This window comes from Cuculus canorus, chromosome 21 (genome assembly GCF_017976375.1).
Source record: "Cuculus canorus isolate bCucCan1 chromosome 21, bCucCan1.pri, whole genome shotgun sequence".
Taxonomy (NCBI): Eukaryota; Metazoa; Chordata; class Aves; order Cuculiformes; family Cuculidae; genus Cuculus; species Cuculus canorus.
Genome location: NC_071421.1, coordinates 5,479,424 through 5,488,128, shown reverse-complemented (window position 1 = coordinate 5,488,128; position 8,705 = coordinate 5,479,424).

Below are 8,705 nucleotides of genomic sequence, written 5' to 3'. Positions count from 1 at the left end.
AGTTGGGGACTCCTCCTGCTTCCTGTTGTGCCAACACCAGCAAGCAGCTGTGTGATCCTACACAATAGCCTTTGGGAACACCCAGGACCAAAGCAGAGGGGTGTGCAGTGCAGACACAAGAGGTTTGTGCCCAGGTAATTTATAGCAGATCCAATCATCGCTCGGGCTCAGAGAATTTCGCAGTCTGAGCATTAACACACAGAAATTGAATGTTGCTGGAGAAAAAAAAACCCAAAAGCGCAGAAAAGGGTCTCCCCTCCGAGTCCTGATCGTGGTAACGAGAGCTTTAGAAAGGACTCTCATTTTCTTCGCACAGGAGGCTCTCCGTGCACCTCAGCCATCTCTGGGCTGGACTGCTGAGCTACACCACACAGGGAATGGAAATGGCCTTGTGACACCTCACACTGGAACAAAACCGCTGGACGATGAGAACTGGAGAGAGAGTTTAAGATGCAAACAACTCACTTTTGTCCAAGATGTCTGCACAAACACACCTCCTACCTTGGCTGCTTTTACCTTCAAGAAGCGCTAAGGGAAGCTCTAGATAAGAGCAACTGCGCACAGCCTTTTCCTGCTCGCAGCAGCTTGCATCCGATGTCCTGGGTAACCAGTTACATCTTGGTGGTTGCATTTGTACAAGATCCCACTGTAATTTTGTTTTCTACAAAATTATTCCTTGCTATAAATGCCATTATACTTAAAAGAGTGGTTGGGTGGCTTTTTTTTCCGTATTAGCTTATACAGCAAGCCTCGAGCAGAGTAAGATGGGGCCCCGGCAGGGAAGCACTAGCATACATCTCAACTCTAATTGATTTTTTCTATATGAAGTATCTATTATCACCCACCTGGGGGGGTTGTGGACAGATGGAAGAGTTTGCTCCCACACCAGGCATTCAAGACTGGGATGGGAGGAATGGGGGAGAAGAAAACCTAACTGACAACTCTCTGCTGCTTGCAGCCCAGCTGTTCTAGCCGGTTGTAAAAGGGAGGATAGTTTAGGAATTCATTCTCCCTAAATCAAATAGCTTGTGGAGGCTGGGAACGGCACTGCTTGAAAGCCAGGACAGCAGAGCATCAGCAACACTTGCAGCAGAGCTGCAGCCAAGATGAGTATGGTCACGTATAGGATGGAAAGCAAATAACTTATCCTTGCATTTGGGCCCACAAGCCAGTCAGGAGTACAAAACCTCTGAAGTCGGAAACAATAGGCTAGCGAAGAACCATCCCCTGGGCATACACTTCCCCTTGCTGTTCAGACAGAGCCATTCCCACGCCCCCTTCGTTACTGTTCCATGCCATACAGATATCTCCAGGAAAAACAAAGTCCATGGGTGAGCAGTGCTGGCAGCTAACCCGATTCCTGCCTCTCTTTCCATCCAGATGGTTCCTCCTGATGTCCTTGGGGCAGTGCCTGCCCTGTCCTTCTCAGTCTCCTTACCAATCAGGAGAAAGAAAAGGGCCTAAAGATGCTGGGGAGGCACTTAAGAGTTACAGAAAGAACAGTGTAGGGAGCCCAACTGGGAAGCCTCATGAAGGCTGGAAAACAGAACTGCTGCCCATGACGGCTACGCGAGGGAGCTGAGCCTCTTAGGCAGCAGCCTGCAGGTAAAGCAAAGGTAACTCTGACAAACCACAACAGAATAGAATCAGAGAATCGCTAAGGTTGGAAAAGACCTCTCGGCTCACCCAGTGGAGCTGTCAGCCCAACCCCACCGTGCCCACTAAACCGTGTCACAAAGCGCCATGTTTACACGCTTTTTGAACCTCTCCAGGGAACTCCTCCACTCCCCTGGGCAGCCTCTGCCAGGGCTTAACCACTCTTTTGGTAAAGAGATATTTTCTAATATCCAATCTAACCCTCTCCTGGTGCAACTTGAGGCCATTTCCTCTTATTCTGTCCCTTGTTATTTGGGAGAAGAGACCGGCACTCACCTCACGACAAACTCCTTTCAGGGACTTGTAGAGAGTGATGAGGTCTCTATAAATCAACACGGTACATGGTCAAGACCAGGGTGTGAGGAAGAGACAGCACAGGAACAGAAAAGCAGATACAGGCAAGCAAGCACACAAACATGCTTCTCATACAGACAGAGTGCAGCGGAGGTGCCCAACTGCCTTTCCTTTCTCCTCCTGGAGCTCTGGGCTCCAGCTGGTGGCAGCACCCAAAGGACAGCACTCTCATGCAGGGACAGGCTGCACCTTGTTCCTGCTGGCTGCAGCTTTGGCTCAAGGCAGACTTCTCTCCTCTTGCCCTGAAGTGTGGTGGCTGCCCCACCCCTGGAAGCATTCAAGACCAGGCTGGATGGGGCTTTGAGTCCCCTGATCCAGTGGGAGGTGTCCCTGCCCATGACAGGGGGTGGAACTGGATGGGCTTTGAGGTCCCTTCCAACCCAAACCATTCTATCAATCCGTGAAACGCCCGCTGTCCTAGTTTGCAGAGCAACTTTTGCTCTCCAGACCCTGATGCCGATCCCTGCCATCTGGGACGCTCCATGCATCTTGGAAGTACAGCTGCCTCTTGGGCAAGAGAGGCTCAGAGCACACTTGTCTGGGATGCAGTCTTTTCAACTGCAATGCATTAAACAGACAGCAGTGAAAGCTTTCTTGAACACAGATCAATGCCTGCCTTTCAAATTTGATTGGAAGCAGCACAACTCGCCCAGCGCTATCCTAGGGCATCGATTTATTAAAGGAATCACTCAAGTCAGTAACATTCCTTTCTTCGTAGAGTATCTTCTTACTTTAATCCAGCCCATGAGAATCATCCCCAGAGCAGCAGGGCTGTCTGTGTCCCCATCTGCACCGTGCCCAGGCGCACGCAGCCACTTTGCTCCTTTCCCTACAGGCGAAGTTCCACAGCCCTTCCCAGCAAGACAAGAGTCCCAGCTGTATTACACGTGCCCTTGGCTCACCTCCCTCACAGGCACTTAGAGCGACTCATCCGGAGCTGCTATCTGTGCAGATCCATTAACCACAGCGCAATCAGCGTTCCCAGAAAAGCAGAGAGGCTACAATAAAGCCAGAAGAGCACTCACTGGATTGATAGATCGGGGTGGGGGGAACACACCAGGAGCTCAGCGCTAACCAGGGAAGGGAGCAAGCTTGGGCAGCGAGATGCCAGAGGAGAGCAACGGAGCTGGTGAGGGGCTGGAGAACAAGTCTGACGAGGAACGGCTGAAGGACCTGGGGGTGTTTAGCCTGGAGAAGAGGAGGCTGAGGGGAGACCTTATTGCTCTCTACAACCACCTGAAAGGAGGTTGTGGAGAGGAGGGAGCTGGGCTCTTCTCCCAAGGGACAGGGGACAGGACAAGGGGGAACGGCCTCAAGCTGCGCTACGGGAGGGTCAGACTGGATATCAGGAAAAAATTTTTCATAGAAAGAGTCATCGGGCACTGGAACAGCTGCTCAGGGAGGGGTGGAGTCACCATCCCTGGAGGGGTTTAAAAGATGGATAGATGAGGTGCTCAGGGACATGATGTAGTGGCAGACAGGGATGGTTGGACTTAATGATTCAAGAGGTCTTTTCCAACTGGATGATTCTATGAATCTATGCCTCTCACTGGGCACGTTACAGATTGAGGGACCTGCTGTGAACCACTCATGAACCTGCTGCCAGGCAGGGACAGGGTACAAGGGGAGCCTGGTTAGCGGGATGGGTTGTACAATTGCTCACAGGAGACTGCATTGAAATGCACGGGGGTAGATAAACCCACAGGCACATGCACATGTCCACAGCCACACATGGCATTTCAGAAACCACCAATTTGACCTTCCTGCATTGCCAAGACCAGGATGTCCTAGGACATTGACAGAGGGCACTGGCACAACTTCTCACCTGGTAACAATGAGACCCTCCTCTGGATGTACTGCCATGGACCTCACATCACTCCCTTTGGCTTCCCCGAGCTCTTTTCCACACGTACGCCGAGGGCTTCTATCACACAGGGAGGTGGGAGATAAGAGCTAACAGCATCCTGGTCCACTGCCCTGCGGGAAGAGGCTGGTTTTCCCAAGCACGAAGCTTCTCCGAGGAGGGGCTGGAGATGTGGGTAGGAAGGATGATATCAAAACTCTGCTACTTGCAATCCTTCCAAAAGGTCCTGAAGTCAAGCAGTGCCATTTCCACTTCGCCACACTCCAATCAGCTCCTCTCGTTAATATTGACACATGAAGCATTGTAAAATGAAGCAGATAAAATCCTGATCCAGATATGAGTAATGACTTTGCATTTTTTTGTAAATTAAACCTAATCTTGTGTTGACTGTGCTATACAAGGAGAAATAATGAAACAGATTAAGATGAGATCTTGTTCACTCTTGCTGAACAAAAGCCAATTAATTGCCAGCAGGATTATTGTGAAGTCTTTCTCGTCTTAGACAAATACAATCAGATAGAATCTAGGTGCTGGTGGAGGAGCCCTGCTTATTGGAGCGATAACTATGCCTGGACAGACAAATACAGCGCAAAGACTCAGTTAACCACATGGAGACTCTCACCTTGCTCTTTTCCCCGATCTCTCTTGCCAATTTGCATCCAGGAGATGCTTTAAAACCATCCCCACTCACCCAGTCCAGACCTGCCTACTCTAAGTCCCCTTCTCCTGCCTATGGCAGACGCCTCCCCATCTGCACGGCACTCCTGACACAGATTCCTCAACTCTTTTTTTCAAAGGTCTCTGGCTATGAAGGCTTTACCCCTGCAAATCCTTCCTGACCATCCTGTACCATACTGAGATGTTTCCTCTCCACTATCCAAGCTGAATTTTGGCTGCAGTCTCTCAGCTACTTGCCTGGTCCACAGCAGAACCACCTTCTACCTTTCTGCCTGCCGTGATGAAAAGCAACGTTCTCCAGAGTAACAAGTGATAGGATGAGGAGAAATGGCCTCAAGTTGTGCCAGGGGAGGGTTAGATTGGATATAAGGAAAAAATTCTTTACTGAAAGAGTGGTGAAGGACTGGCACAGACTGCCCAGGGCGGTGAGAGACTCTTCACTCCTGGAGGAACTAAGAAAATGTGTAGATGTGGCACTTCGGGACACAATTTAGTAGTCATGGTGGTGTTGGGCTAACGGTTGGACTGGATGAGCTTAGCAGTCTTTTCCAACCTTAACGATTCTATGATTCCTGCCTTTTCTCAGATGCCCTGTTCCTGGTATATAATACAGCTATGGGAAAAGTCAGATACGGTAGGAAAAGGATCCAATGTCATTGCTCTCTCAGGAAAATAAGGGAAGGTTTGGCACACAGAATGACTACGGGGTTCGATAAAAGACTTCAGCACTGCAAGGAACGGTACTTGGGAGAAATTCACGCTCTGCTGCATACATTCAACACCACACGGGAGTCCTAAGCCACCGCTGGCCTGTGGGACCCAGGGAAAGATGCAGCAGCTGCTGTAGCACTGCTGGTACATCCCCCCAAAAAGCTGGCATGGAAAAAAAATAGCTAGTTCTAGCTGGGAAACTTCAGGGTGGAATCATAGAATAGTTTGGGTTGGAAGGAATCTTAAAGATCATCCAGATCTGACCCCCCCTGCCATGGGCAGGGACACCTCCCACTGGATCAGGCTGCCCAAGGCCCATCCAACCTGACCTGGAACACCTCCAGGGATGGGGCAGCCACAGCTTCCCTGGGCAACCTGGGCCAGGGCCTCCCCACCCTCATGGTGAAGTTCTTCCCAATGTCTAGCCTGCATCAGTCCCTCTCCAGTTTATACCCATTGCCCCCAGTCCTATCCCCACAAGCCTTTGTCAACAGCCCCTCTCCAGCTTTCTTGTAGCCTCTTCAGGTACTGGAAGGTCTCTATAAAGTCTCCTCTGAGCCTTCTCTTCTCCAGGCTGAAAAACCCCAACTCTCTCAGCCTGTCCTCGTACGGGAGGTTCTCCAGCCCTCGGGTCATCCCTGTAGCCTCCTCTGGACTCATTCCAACAGCTCCATCTTCTTCTTATGTTGAGGATTTCAGAACTGGACACAATATTCCAGATGTGGTCTCACAAGAGAGGAACAGAGGGGCAGAATCCCCTCCCTCCCTGCTGGCCACGCTGCTTTGGATGCAGCCCAGGACACGGTTGGTTTCTGGGCTGTGAGCGCACATTGCTGACTCATATTGGGCTTCTCATCAACCAGCACCCCAAGTCCTTCTCTGCAGGGCTGCTCTCAATCACATCATTTCCCATCGTGTACTGAAACTGAGGATCACCCCAACTCAGGTGTAGGACCTTGCCCTTGTTGAACCTCATGAGGTTCTCCAACCCCACTTCTCCAGCCCATCCAGGTCCCTCTGGACGACATCCCGTCCTTCTGGTGTGGCAACTGCACCACTCAGCTTGGTGTCATCTGCATATGTGCTGAGGGTGCACTCGATCTCACTGTCAATATCGTTGGTGAAGGTATTAATCAGCACTGGTCCCAGTGCAGACCCCTGAGGGACACCACTCGTCACGGATCTCCATCTGGACTTTGAGCCATTGACCACTACTATTTGAATACAACCATCCAGACAGTTTCTTATCCACAATACTGTCTGCCCAACAAGGGTAGGAACAGAAAGCAATGCCAGCATCCCTGGAAAAAGGGCAATGGCTGTGTTGAACTCCCCGTCCCACTCCAAGAGCAGAGTGACGCTCAAAGCCACTCGACCCTGCCAGTTCACGACCATCCCTACTTTTGTGATGGTACCAAGAGCTTCCCACATCCCACCAGGGAAGGAATCGGTAACAGCTAGAAATAAAAGGCATTGAGTGTGTTTATAGCAATTTACTTGGAGAAAATACTTCTTACTTTCACAACACATTAAAAAAATGAAAAGTAAAATTAAACCCCGTCAAAGCCTGCAGCACTGGCATTGACAGACAAAAATGACTTAACAGAAAAAAAAAAAACAGGCAGGGAAAGTGATTTTCTTTGCCTGCATTGCCAGGGGAATTAAATCTTGTTTTTTTTCCCCTTCACCACCAAGTGGAATAATCCAATATATTAAAGCTAATGTGCGTCTTGTATTTATTGCTGTGTATTTGACCTAACAGAGTTTTATTCCTACATTAAGAATAAAACCATTCCGGAAGGCAAGCTGCAAAGCTCTAGATCAATTACTGCCTTCTTCAACAGCTGAAAAGTGAGTTATTTCTTGTAAAAGGAGGGGAAAAAAAGAGTAGGAAATAATAATAAAAATAAAAAACCTCCTTTCCCCTTGTGCAATGAGTGCTGCACTGCAGATCTGGTGGAGTTCAGGAATATTGAGTTTGGTTTCCAAGCAACATTTAAAAGAAATCAGGCAGTGGTTGCCCTTTCCAGATGCTCGAGATGTTTGTGCCCCCGATCCTGCATGGAGCAAACTCGCCGTCACCCCTGTCAGTGGGAACCAGGGTGTGGGAGGGCAGAGGGAACAGCTTGGTCCATGCTTCCCATCGCTTCCTCAGGGATGGTGTCAAGTTTGAGCACACCCAGCAGTGACTGGAGCCGTAATAACCCGTGCAGGGTGGCTCTAAGCAAACAAAACCATGGACTTAAAGCCAAGAAACGCAGCGCTGAAGTGAGAGAGGGCTAGGGAGAAGGGGACAGAGGCAGCGGGATAACGCACTAATCCAAACCCAATGAAACAAAGGGAAGTGGTGGCTGCCCCATCCCTGGAAGCATTCAAGACCAGACTGGATGGGGCTTTGAGCCCCCTGATCCAGTGGGAGGTGTCCCTGTCCATGGCAGGGGGGTTGGAACTGGATGATCTTTAAGGTCCCTTCCAACCCAAACTATTCTATGATTCTGTGATACTGAGTCGTTGCCACTGGGTGTTTCAGCTCAAAGAAATGAGAAGCTGCTGTTTAACACACTCCTTTCAGAAAAGGAGATGCTGCTGATGAAGGTCAACGCTTCTGTTCTTAGCAGAGATTAGGATTCAGAAGAGATGGAAAAGAGGTGGGAAAGTGGTTTTGATACAGGCAGGCAAGCCTAAAAGGCAAGACCTCTTTCAAAAAACACAAAAACATGGGCTGCACTAATTCCTGATCTGTATCTAGATACCGCTTGCTCCAGGAACGAGGGCCATGATATACCTACACGCTTCTGAACCATCACCAGATTTTATTACTTTCCAGGAGCTATTATCCCTGTTTTAGCACAGGGATGACAGAGACATAAGACTGCCTTAGCTAGGAGTCACACAGGAAGCCTGCAAGTACAGCCAAGAATTCCAAGCCCTGTTTTCTGAACCATGTTGCCTCCCCAGCCAGTCCTCATTGTGCTGCTTCATACAGCCTCAATACAAGTTTGGCCACAATCAGCATTAAGAAAAGGCATTAGAATTGTTAATATTCCAGTAAGCCAAAGCCATTCCCCTAAGTGGCCTGGACTAGCTTAATTTTTTACTCTCCCTTATGCTATCACGATATGGACAGAGCTTAAAGCAATTTGAATAGAAGTAACCATGAGCTCCTATACATGCACACATTCCAGTTAAATGCAACTGAAACCTTCAGCTCCAGTGCAACTGATTAATCTGAACAATCTAGTCTTTTTAATAGCTTCTTTGGAGCTTTACTTGCTGCTGTATTTTTCTTTTCAAAGCCTCAAGTAACTGCTTTGTACGTGCATCTCTCTCACTTGCCTGGAAATTTTTGAATTATTGATCGGGACAAGCTCTCCCTTCATGCATACTCCACCTAATCCTTTCATTTACAGTGCTTTTTGCCTGCATGCAAGATGAATGACAT